Below are 14,207 nucleotides of genomic sequence, written 5' to 3'. Positions count from 1 at the left end.
ACCTAACCTAACGACGTTTGCAAGCGCTTTCACATTAGATTTCGCAGTTCCCGACTTGTAATGGTGAAAAACACTGCATCTCACTAAGTGACATTGTTTAATGCGGTTTTACGACGGTTCATATCTTAACCTAACCTAACATTCGTACTTGTATTGAAAAACGCTCTATTACACTGTTTCGTTCACAATTACGATATTTGCATAACCTCACAGTTTTTCACCAACTTATTGCAGTACAGAACGCTGTATCTCGCTAAATGACATCGTTCTTTAAGGTTTCACGATGCTTGCATGCGCTTTAACGAGAATATCACATTATAGCAGTTTCGCACTTGTAACGGTACAACACGCAGTATCTGGCTTGTTCAAGCCGTTTTGTGTAATTTCACAACATTTCACCTATTGCAGTTTCGTACATGCAATAAAACAACACTATCTCGTTAGATGACGTCCTTTTTGGTGGTCTCACGACGCTACATAGCTTAAACTAACATAACTCAAGCTAACCTTCGCACTTCTATCGTTAGAAAACGTTTTACTCACAACTTTACAATGTTTTCTACAAGATTACGACGGTTTCATGCGCTTTCACATTAGATATCGTAGTTCCCGACTTGTAATGTTGAAAAACACTACATCTCACTAAGTGACATTGTTTAATGCGGTTTTACGACGGTGTATATCTCAACCTAACCTAACATTCGCACTTGTATCTGTACGCTCAATTACACTGTTTCGTTCACAATTACGATATTTGCTTGACCTCACAGTTTCTCACCAACTTATTACAGTACAGAACGCTGTATCTCGCTAAATGACATCGTTCTTTAAGGTTTCACGATACTTGCATGCGCTTTAACGAGAATATCACAATAAAGCAGTTTCGCACTTGTAACGGCACAAGACGCAGTATCTGGCTAGTTCATGCCATTTTGTGTGCTTTCCCAATATTTCACCTATCGCAGTTTCGTACTCGCAATAAAACAACACTATCTCGTTAGATGACATCGTTTTTGGTGGCTTCACGACGCTACCTAGCTCAAACTAACCGAACCTTCGCACTTCTATCGTTAGAAAACGTTTTATTCGCTACTTTACAATGTTTTCTACAAGATTACGACGGTTTCATGCGCTTTCACATTAGATATCGCAGTTCCCGACTTGTAATGGTGAAAAACACAGCATCTCACTAAGTGACATTGTTTAATGCAGTTTTAGCGCGGTTCATATCTTAACCTAACCTAACCTTACCTAACCCAACCTAACCTAACCTAACCTAACCAAACCTTACCTAACATCCCTAACCTAACCTAACCTAACCTAACCTAACCAAACCTAACCTAACCTAACCAAACCTAACCTAACCTAACCTAACCAAACCTTACCTAACATCCCTAACCTAACCTAACCTAACCTAACCTAACCAAACCTAACCTAACCTAACCTAACGTAACCTAACCTAACCTAACCTAACCTAACGACGTTTGCAAGCGCTTTCACATTAGATATCGCAGTTCCCGACTTGTAATGGTGAAAAACACTGCATCTCACTAAGTGACATTGTTTAATGCGGTTTTACGACGGTTCATACCTTAACCTAACGTAACCTAACCTAACCTAACCTAACCTTACCTAACCTAACCTAACCTAACCTAACCAACCCAACCCAACCTAACCTAACCTAACCTAAACTAACCTAACCCAACCTAACCTAACCTAACCTAACCTAACCCAACCTAACCCAACCCAACCCAACCTAACCTAACCAAAGCTAACCTAACCTAACCTAACCAAACCTAACCTAACCTAACTTAACCTAACCTAACGTAACCTAACCTAACCTAACCTATTCTAACGTAACCTAACCTAACCTGACCTAACCTAACCTAACGTAACCTAACCTAACCTAACATAACCTAACGTAACCTAACCTAACCTAACGTAACCTAACCCAACCTAACCCAACCTAACCCAACCCAACCCAACCCAACAACACCACACCCAACCTAACCTAACCTAACCTAACCTTACCTAACCTAACCAAATTATCCTTACCTAACCTAACCTAACCTAACGTAACCTAACCTAACCTAACCTAACGTAACCTAACCTAACCTAACCTAACCTAACCCAACCTAACCTAACCTAACCTAACCTAACCCAACTCAACCCAACCTCACCTAATCTAACCTAACCTAACCTAACCTAACCAAACCTAACCTAACCTAACCTAACCTAACCTAACCTAACGACGGTTGCAAGCGCTTTCACATTAGATATCGCAGTTCCCCACTTTTAATGGTGAAAAACACTGCATCTCACTAATTGACATTGTTTAATGCGGTTTTACGACGGTTCATATCTTAACCTAACCTAACATTCGCACTTGTATCTAAAAACGCTCTATTACACTGTTTCGTTCACAATTACGATATTTGCATAACCTCACAGTTTTTCACCAACTTATTGCAGTACAGAACGCTGTATCTCGCTAAATGACATCGTTCTTTAAGGTTTCACGATGCTTGCATGCGCTTTAACGAGAATATCACATTATAGCAGTTTCGCACTTGTAACGGTACAACACGCAGTATCTGGCTTGTTCAAGCCGTTTTGTGTAATTTCACAACATTTCACCTATTGCAGTTTCGTACATGCAATAAAACAACACTATCTCGTTAGATGACGTCCTTTTTGGTGGTCTCACGACGCTACATAGCTTAAACTAACATAACTCAAGCTAACCTTCGCACTTCTATCGTTAGAAAACGTTTTACTCACAACTTTACAATGTTTTCTACAAGATTACGACGGTTTCATGCGCTTTCACATTAGATATCGTAGTTCCCGACTTGTAATGTTGAAAAACACTAGATCTCACTAAGTGACATTGTTTAATGCGGTTTTACGACGGTGTATATCTCAACCTAACCTAACATTCGCACTTGTATCTGTACGCTCAATTACACTGTTTCGTTCACAATTACGATATTTGCTTGACCTCACAGTTTCTCACCAACTTATTACAGTACAGAACGCTGTATCTCGCTAAATGACATCGTTCTTTAAGGTTTCACGATACTTGCATGCGCTTTAACGAGAATATCACAATAAAGCAGTTTCGCACTTGTAACGGCACAAGACGCAGTATCTGGCTAGTTCATGCCATTTTGTGTGCTTTCCCAATATTTCACCTATCGCAGTTTCGTACTCGCAATAAAACAACACTATCTCGTTAGATGACATCGTTTTTGGTGGCTTCACGACGCTACCTAGCTCAAACTAACCGAACCTTCGCACTTCTATCGTTAGAAAACGTTTTATTCGCTACTTTACAATGTTTTCTACAAGATTACGACGGTTTCATGCGCTTTCACATTAGATATCGCAGTTCCCGACTTGTAATGGTGAAAAACACAGCATCTCACTAAGTGACATTGTTTAATGCAGTTTTAGCGCGGTTTATATCTTAACCTAACCTAACCTTACCTAACCCAACCTAACCTAACCTAACCTAACCAAACCTTACCTAACATCCCTAACCTAACCTAACCTAACCTAACCTAACCAAACCTAACCTAACCTAACCAAACCTAACCTAACCTAACCTAACCAAACCTTACCTAACATCCCTAACCTAACCTAACCTAACCTAACCTAACCAAACCTAACCTAACCTAACCTAACGTAACCTAACCTAACCTAACCTAACCTAACGACGTTTGCAAGCGCTTTCACATTAGATATCGCAGTTCCCGACTTGTAATGGTGAAAAACACTGCATCTCACTAAGTGACATTGTTTAATGCGGTTTTACGACGGTTCATACCTTAACCTAACGTAACCTAACCTAACCTAACCTAACCTTACCTAACCTAACCTAACCTAACCTAACCAACCCAACCCAACCTAACCTAACCTAACCTAAACTAACCTAACCCAACCTAACCTAACCTAACCTAACCTAACCCAACCTAACCCAACCCAACCCAACCTAACCTAACCAAAGCTAACCTAACCTAACCTAACCAAACCTAACCTAACCTAACTTAACCTAACCTAACGTAACCTAACCTAACCTAACCTATTCTAACGTAACCTAACCTAACCTGACCTAACCTAACCTAACGTAACCTAACCTAACCTAACGTAACCTAACCTAACCTAACCTAACCTAACCCAACCTAACCTAACCTAACCTAACCTAACCCAACTCAACCCAACCTCACCTAATCTAACCTAACCTAACCTAACCTAACCTAACCAAACCTAACCTAACCTAACCTAACCTAACCTAACCTAACCTAACGACGGTTGCAAGCGCTTTCACATTAGATATCGCAGTTCCCCACTTTTAATGGTGAAAAACACTGCATCTCACTAATTGACATTGTTTAATGCGGTTTTACGACGGTTCATATCTTAACCTAACCTAACATTCGCACTTGTATCTAAAAACGCTCTATTACACTGTTTTGTTCACAATTACGATATTTGCATAACCTCACAGTTTTTCACCAACTTATTGCAGTACAGAACGCTGTATCTCGCTAAATGACATTGTTCTTTAAGGTTTCACGATGCTTGCATGCGCTTTAACGAGAATATCACAATATAAGAGTTTCGCACTTGTAACGGTAGAACACGCAGTATTTGGCTTGTTCATGCCGTTTTGTGTGCTTTCACAACATTTCACCTATGGCAGTTTAATACTCGCTATAAAACAACACTATCTCGTTAGATGACGTCGTTTTTGGTAGTTTCACGACGCTACCTAGCTTAAACTAACCTAACCTAACCTAACCTTCGCACTTCTATCGTTAGAAAACGTTTTACTCGCAACTTTACAATGTTTTTTACAAGATTACGACGGTTTCATGCGCTTTCACATTAGATATCGTAGTTCCCGACTTGTAATGTTGAAAAACACTACATCTCACTAAGTGACATTGTTTAATGCGGTTTTACGACGGTTGATATATCAACCTAACCTAACATTCGCACTTGTATCTAAAGACGCTCAATTACACTGTTTCGTTCACAATTACGATATTTGCTTGACCTCACAGTTTCTCACCAACTTATTACAGTACAGAACGCTGTATCTCGCTAAATGACATCGTTCTTTAAGGTTTCACGATACTTGCATGCGCTTTACCGAGAATATCACAATATAGCAGTTTCGCACTTGTAACGGTAGAACACGCAGTATTTGGCTTGTTCATGCCGTTTTGTGTGCTTTCACAACATTTACCTATCGCAGTTTATTACTCGCAATAAAACAACACTATCTCGTTAGATGACGTCGTTTTTGGTGGTTTCACGACGCTACGTAGCTTAAACTAACATAACTCAACCTAACATAACCTTCGCACTTCTATCGTTAGAAAACGTTTTACTCGCTACTTTACATTGCTTTCTACAACATTACGACGGTTTCAAGCGCTTCCACACTAGATATCGCAGTTCCCAAATTGTAAAGGTGAAAAACACTGCATCTCACTAAGTGACATTGTTTAATGCGGTTTTACGACGGTTCATACCTTAACCTAACGTAACCTAACCTAACCTAACCCAACCTAACCTAACATAACCTAACCTAACCTAACCTAACCTAACCTAACCAAACCTAACCTAACGTAACCTAACCTAACGTAACCTAACCTAACCTAACGACGTTTGCAAGCGCTTTCACATTAGATTTCGCAGTTCCCGACTTGTAATGGTGAAAAACACTGCATCTCACTAAGTGACATTGTTTAATGCGGTTTTACGACGGTTCATATCTTAACCTAACCTAACATTCGTACTTGTATTGAAAAACGCTCTATTACACTGTTTCGTTCACAATTACGATATTTGCATATCCTCACAGTTTTTCACCAACTTATTGCAGTACAGAACGCTGTATCTCGCTAAATGACATCGTTCTTTAAGGTTTCACGATGCTTGCATGCGCTTTAACGAGAATATCACAATATAGCAGTTTCGCACTTGTAACGGTAGAACACGCAGTATTTGGCTTGTTCATGCCGTTTTGTGTAATTTCACAACATTTCACCTATTGCAGTTTCGTACATGCAATAAAACAACACTATCTCGTTAGATGACGTCCTTTTTGGTGGTCTCACGACGCTACATAGCTTAAACTAACATAACTCAAGCTAACCTTCGCACTTCTATCGTTAGAAAACGTTTTACTCGCAACTTTACAATGTTTTCTACAAGATTACGACGGTTTCATGCGCTTTCACATTAGATATCGTAGTTCCCGACTTGTAATGTTGAAAAACACTACATCTCACTAAGTGACATTGTTTAATGCGGTTTTACGACGGTGTATATCTCAACCTAACCTAACATTCGCACTTGTATCTAAGTACGCTCAATTACACTGTTTCGATCACAATTACGATATTTGCTTGACCTCACAGTTTCTCACCAACTTATTACAGTACAGAACGCTGTATCTCGCTAAATGACATCGTTCTTTAAGGTTTCACGATACTTGCATGCGCTTTAACGAGAATATCACAATAAAGCAGTTTCGCACTTGTAACGGCACAAGACGCAGTATCTGGCTAGTTCATGCCATTTTGTGTGCTTTCCCAATATTTCACCTATCGCAGTTTCGTACTCGCAATAAAACAACACTATCTCGTTAGATGACATCGTTTTTGGTGGCTTCACGACGCTACCTAGCTCAAACTAACCGAACCTTCGCACTTCTATCGTTAGAAAACGTTTTATTCGCTACTTTACAATGTTTTCTACAAGATTACGACGGTTTCATGCGCTTTCACATTAGATATCGCAGTTCCCGACTTGTAATGGTGAAAAACACAGCATCTCACTAAGTGACATTGTTTAATGCAGTTTTAGCGCGGTTCATATCTTAACCTAACCTAACCTTACCTAACCCAACCTAACCTAACCTAACCTAACCAAACCTTACCTAACATCCCTAACCTAACCTAACCTAACCTAACCTAACCAAACCTAACCTAACCTAACCAAACCTAACCTAACCAAACCTTACCTAACATCCCTAACCTAACCTAACCTAACCTAACCAAACCTAACCTAACCTAACCTAACGTAACCTAACCTAACCTAACCTAACCTAACCTAACGACGTTTGCAAGCGCTTTCACATTAGATATCGCAGTTCCCGACTTGTAATGGTGAAAAACACTGCATCTCACTAAGTGACATTGTTTAATGCGGTTTTACGACGGTTCATATCTTAACCTAACCTAACATTCGCACTTGTATTGAAAAACGCTCTATTACACTGTTTCGTTCACAATTACGATACTTGCATAACCTCACAGTTTTTCACCAACTTATTGCAGTACAGAACGCTGTATCTCGCTAAATGACATCGTTCTTTAAGGTTTCACGATGCTTGCATGCGCTTTAACGAGAATATCACAATATAGCAGTTTCGCACTTGTAACGGTAGAACACGCAGTATTTGGCTTGTTCATGCCGTTTTGTGTAATTTCACAACATTTCACCTATTGCAGTTTCGTACATGCAATAAAACAACACTATCTCGTTAGATGACGTCCTTTTTGGTGGTCTCACGACGCTACATAGCTTAAACTAACATAACTCAAGCTAACCTTCGCACTTCTATCGTTAGAAAAGGTTTTACTCGCAACTTTACAATGTTTTCTACAAGATTACGACGGTTTCATGCGCTTTCACATTAGATATCGTAGTTCCCGACTTGTAATGTTGAAAAACACTACATCTCACTAAGTGACATTGTTTAATGCGGTTTTACGACGGTGTATATCTCAACCTAACCTAACATTCGCACTTGTATCTAAGTACGCTCAATTACACTGTTTCGATCACAATTACGATATTTGCTTGACCTCACAGTTTCTCACCAACTTATTACAGTACAGAACGCTGTATCTCGCTAAATGACATCGTTCTTTAAGGTTTCACGATACTTGCATGCGCTTTAACGAGAATATCACAATAAAGCAGTTTCGCACTTGTAACGGCACAAGACGCAGTATCTGGCTAGTTCATGCCATTTTGTGTGCTTTCCCAATATTTCACCTATCGCAGTTTCGTACTCGCAATAAAACAACACTATCTCGTTAGATGACATCGTTTTTGGTGGCTTCACGACGCTACCTAGCTCAAACTAACCGAACCTTCGCACTTCTATCGTTAGAAAACGTTTTATTCGCTACTTTACAATGTTTTCTACAAGATTACGACGGTTTCATGCGCTTTCACATTAGATATCGCAGTTCCCGACTTGTTATGGTGAAAAACACAGCATCTCACTAAGTGACATTGTTTAATGCAGTTTTAGCGCGGTTCATATCTTAACCTAACCTAACCTTACCTAACCCAACCTAACCTAACCTAACCTAACCAAACCTTACCTAACATCCCTAACCTAACCTAACCTAACCTAACCTAACCTAACCAAACCTAACCTAACCTAACCAAACCTAACCTAACCTAACCTAACCAAACCTTACCTAACATCCCTAACCTAACCTAACCTAACCTAACCTAACCAAACCTAACCTAACCTAACCTAACGTAACCTAACCTAACCTAACCTAACGACGTTTGCAAGCGCTTTCACATTAGATATCGCAGTTCCCGACTTGTAATGGTGAAAAACACTTCATCTCACTAAGTGACATTGTTTAATGCGGTTTTACGACGGTTCATATCTTAACCTAACCTAACATTCGCACTTGTATTGAAAAACGCTCTATTACACTGTTTCGTTCACAATTACGATATTTGCATAACCTCACAGTTTTTCACCAACTTATTGCAGTACAGAACGCTGTATCTCGCTAAATGACATCGTTCTTTAAGGTTTCACGATGCTTGCATGCGCTTTAACGAGAATATCACATTATAGCAGTTTCGCACTTGTAACGGTACAACACGCAGTATCTGGCTTGTTCAAGCCGTTTTGTGTAATTTCACAACATTTCACCTATTGCAGTTTCGTACATGCAATAAAACAACACTATCTCGTTAGATGACGTCCTTTTTGGTGGTCTCACGACGCTACATAGCTTAAACTAACATAACTCAAGCTAACCTTCGCACTTCTATCGTTAGAAAACGTTTTACTCGCAACTTTACAATGTTTTCTACAAGATTACGACGGTTTCATGCGCTTTCACATTAGATATCGTAGTTCCCGACTTGTAATGTTGAAAAACACTACATCTCACTAAGTGACATTGTTTAATGCGGTTTTACGACGGTGTATATCTCAACCTAACCTAACATTCGCACTTGTATCTAAGTACGCTCAATTACACTGTTTCGTTCACAATTACGATATTTGCTTGACCTCACAGTTTCTCACCAACTTATTACAGTACAGAACGCTGTATCTCGCTAAATGACATCGTTCTTTTAGGTTTCACGATACTTGCATGCGCTTTACCGAGAATGTCACAACATAGCAGTTTCGCACTTGTAACGGTACAACACGCAGTATTTGGCTTGTTCATGCCGTTTTGTGTGCTTTCACAACATTTTACCTATCGCAGTTTCGTACTCGCAATAAAACAACACTATCTCGTTAGATGACGTTCTTTTTGGTGGTCTCACGACGCTACATAGCTTAAACTAACATAACTCAAGCTAACCTTCGCACTTCTATTGTTAGAAAACGTTTTACTCGCAACTTTACAATGTTTTCTACAAGATTACGACGGTTTCATGCGCTTTCACATTAGATATCGTAGTTCCCGACTTGTAATGTTGAAAAACACTACATCTCACTAAGTGACATTGTTTAATGCGGTTTTACGACGGTTCATATCTTAACCTAACCTAACATTCGCACTTGTATTAAAAACGCTCTATTACACTGTTTCGTTCACAATTAGGATATTTGCATAACCTCACAGTTTTTCACCAACTTATTGCAGTACAGAACGCTGTATCTCGCTAAATGACATCGTTCTTTAAGGTTTCACGATGCTTGCATGCGCTTCGAGAATATCACAACATAGCAGTTTCGCACTTGTAACGGTACAACACGCAGTATTTGGCTTGTTCATGCCGTTTTGTGTGCTTTCACAACATTTCACCTATCGCAGTTTCGTACTCGCAATAAAACAACACTATCTCGTTAGATGACGTTGTTTTTGGTAGTTTCACGACGCTACCTAGCTTAAACTAACATAACTCAACCTAACATAACCTTCGCACTTCTATCGTTAGAAAACGTTTTACTCGCTACTTTACATTGCTTTCTACAACATTACGACGGTTTCAAGCGCTTTCACATTAGATATCACAGTTCCCAACTTGTAAAGGTGAAAAACACTGCATCTCACTAAGTGACATTGTTTAATGCGGTTTTACGACGGTTCATACCTTAACCTAACGTAACCTAACCTAACCTAACCTAACCTTACCTAACCTAACCTAACCTAACCTAACCAACCCAACCCAACCTAACCTAACCTAACCTAAACTAACCTAACCCAACCTAACCTAACCTAACCTAACCTAACCCAACCTAACCCAACCCAACCCAACCTAACCTAACCAAAGCTAACCTAACCTAACCTAACCAAACCTAACCTAACCTAACTTAACCTAACCTAACGTAACCTAACCTAACCTAACCTATTCTAACGTAACCTAACCTAACCTGACCTAACCTAACCTAACGTAACCTAACCTAACCTAACATAACCTAACGTAACCTAACCTAACCTAACGTAACCTAACCCAACCTAACCCAACCTAACCCAACCCAACCCAACCCAACAACACCACACCCAACCTAACCTAACCTAACCTAACCTTACCTAACCTAACCAAATTATCCTTACCTAACCTAACCTAACCTAACGTAACCTAACCTAACCTAACCTAACGTAACCTAACCTAACCTAACCTAACCTAACCCAACCTAACCTAACCTAACCTAACCTAACCCAACTCAACCCAACCTCACCTAATCTAACCTAACCTAACCTAACCTAACCTAACCAAACCTAACCTAACCTAACCTAACCTAACCTAACCTAACCTAACGACGGTTGCAAGCGCTTTCACATTAGATATCGCAGTTCCCCACTTTTAATGGTGAAAAACACTGCATCTCACTAATTGACATTGTTTAATGCGGTTTTACGACGGTTCATATCTTAACCTAACCTAACATTCGCACTTGTATCTAAAAACGCTCTATTACACTGTTTTGTTCACAATTACGATATTTGCATAACCTCACAGTTTTTCACCAACTTATTGCAGTACAGAACGCTGTATCTCGCTAAATGACATTGTTCTTTAAGGTTTCACGATGCTTGCATGCGCTTTAACGAGAATATCACAATATAAGAGTTTCGCACTTGTAACGGTAGAACACGCAGTATTTGGCTTGTTCATGCCGTTTTGTGTGCTTTCACAACATTTCACCTATGGCAGTTTAATACTCGCTATAAAACAACACTATCTCGTTAGATGACGTCGTTTTTGGTAGTTTCACGACGCTACCTAGCTTAAACTAACCTAACCTAACCTAACCTTCGCACTTCTATCGTTAGAAAACGTTTTACTCGCAACTTTACAATGTTTTTTACAAGATTACGACGGTTTCATGCGCTTTCACATTAGATTTCGCAGTTCCCGACTTGTAATGGTGAAAAACACTACATCTCACTAAGTGACATTGTTTAATGCGGTTTTACGACGGTGTATATCTCAACCTAACCTAACATTCGCACTTGTATCTAAGTACGCTCAATTACACTGTTTCGATCACAATTACGATATTTGCTTGACCTCACAGTTTCTCACCAACTTATTACAGTACAGAACGCTGTATCTCGCTAAATGACATCGTTCTTTAAGGTTTCACGATACTTGCATGCGCTTTAACGAGAATATCACAATAAAGCAGTTTCGCACTTGTAACGGCACAAGACGCAGTATCTGGCTAGTTCATGCCATTTTGTGTGCTTTCCCAATATTTCACCTATCGCAGTTTCGTACTCGCAATAAAACAACACTATCTCGTTAGATGACATCGTTTTTGGTGGCTTCACGACGCTACCTAGCTCAAACTAACCGAACCTTCGCACTTCTATCGTTAGAAAACGTTTTATTCGCTACTTTACAATGTTTTCTACAAGATTACGACGGTTTCATGCGCTTTCACATTAGATATCGCAGTTCCCGACTTGTAATGGTGAAAAACACAGCATCTCACTAAGTGACATTGTTTAATGCAGTTTTAGCGCGGTTCATATCTTAACCTAACCTAACCTTACCTAACCCAACCTAACCTAACCTAACCTAACCAAACCTTACCTAACATCCCTAACCTAACCTAACCTAACCTAACCTAACCAAACCTAACCTAACCTAACCAAACCTAACCTAACCAAACCTTACCTAACATCCCTAACCTAACCTAACCTAACCTAACCAAACCTAACCTAACCTAACCTAATGTAACCTAACCTAACCTAACCTAACCTAACCTAACGACGTTTGCAAGCGCTTTCACATTAGATATCGCAGTTCCCGACTTGTAATGGTGAAAAACACTGCATCTCACTAAGTGACATTGTTTAATGCGGTTTTACGACGGTTCATATCTTAACCTAACCTAACATTCGCACTTGTATTGAAAAACGCTCTATTACACTGTTTCGTTCACAATTACGATACTTGCATAACCTCACAGTTTTTCACCAACTTATTGCAGTACAGAACGCTGTATCTCGCTAAATGACATCGTTCTTTAAGGTTTCACGATGCTTGCATGCGCTTTAACGAGAATATCACAATATAGCAGTTTCGCACTTGTAACGGTAGAACACGCAGTATTTGGCTTGTTCATGCCGTTTTGTGTAATTTCACAACATTTCACCTATTGCAGTTTCGTACATGCAATAAAACAACACTATCTCGTTAGATGACGTCCTTTTTGGTGGTCTCACGACGCTACATAGCTTAAACTAACATAACTCAAGCTAACCTTCGCACTTCTATCGTTAGAAAACGTTTTACTCGCAACTTTACAATGTTTTCTACAAGATTACGACGGTTTCATGCGCTTTCACATTAGATATCGTAGTTCCCGACTTGTAATGTTGAAAAACACTACATCTCACTAAGTGACATTGTTTAATGCGGTTTTACGACGGTGTATATCTCAACCTAACCTAACATTCGCACTTGTATCTAAGTACGCTCAATTACACTGTTTCGATCACAATTACGATATTTGCTTGACCTCACAGTTTCTCACCAACTTATTACAGTACAGAACGCTGTATCTCGCTAAATGACATCGTTCTTTAAGGTTTCACGATACTTGCATGCGCTTTAACGAGAATATCACAATAAAGCAGTTTCGCACTTGTAACGGCACAAGACGCAGTATCTGGCTAGTTCATGCCATTTTGTGTGCTTTCCCAATATTTCACCTATCGCAGTTTCGTACTCGCAATAAAACAACACTATCTCGTTAGATGACATCGTTTTTGGTGGCTTCACGACGCTACCTAGCTCAAACTAACCGAACCTTCGCACTTCTATCGTTAGAAAACGTTTTATTCGCTACTTTACAATGTTTTCTACAAGATTACGACGGTTTCATGCGCTTTCACATTAGATATCGCAGTTCCCGACTTGTTATGGTGAAAAACACAGCATCTCACTAAGTGACATTGTTTAATGCAGTTTTAGCGCGGTTCATATCTTAACCTAACCTAACCTTAGCTAACCCAACCTAACCTAACCTAACCTAACCAAACCTTACCTAACATCCCTAACCTAACCTAACCTAACCTAACCTAACCTAACCAAACCTAACCTAACCTAACCAAACCTAACCTAACCTAACCTAACCAAACCTTACCTAACATCCCTAACCTAACCTAACCTAACCTAACCTAACCAAACCTAACCTAACCTAACCTAACGTAACCTAACCTAACCTAACCTAACGACGTTTGCAAGCGCTTTCACATTAGATATCGCAGTTCCCGACTTGTAATGGTGAAAAACACTTCATCTCACTAAGTGACATTGTTTAATGCGGTTTTACGACGGTTCATATCTTAACCTAACCTAACATTCGCACTTGTATTGAAAAACGCTCTATTACACTGTTTCGTTCACAATTACGATATTTGCATAACCTCACAGTTTTTCACCAACTTATT

Source organism: Rhipicephalus microplus, chromosome 1 (assembly GCF_043290135.1).
Source record: "Rhipicephalus microplus isolate Deutch F79 chromosome 1, USDA_Rmic, whole genome shotgun sequence".
Taxonomy (NCBI): domain Eukaryota; kingdom Metazoa; phylum Arthropoda; class Arachnida; order Ixodida; family Ixodidae; genus Rhipicephalus; species Rhipicephalus microplus.
This window is presented reverse-complemented; position numbering follows the sequence as displayed.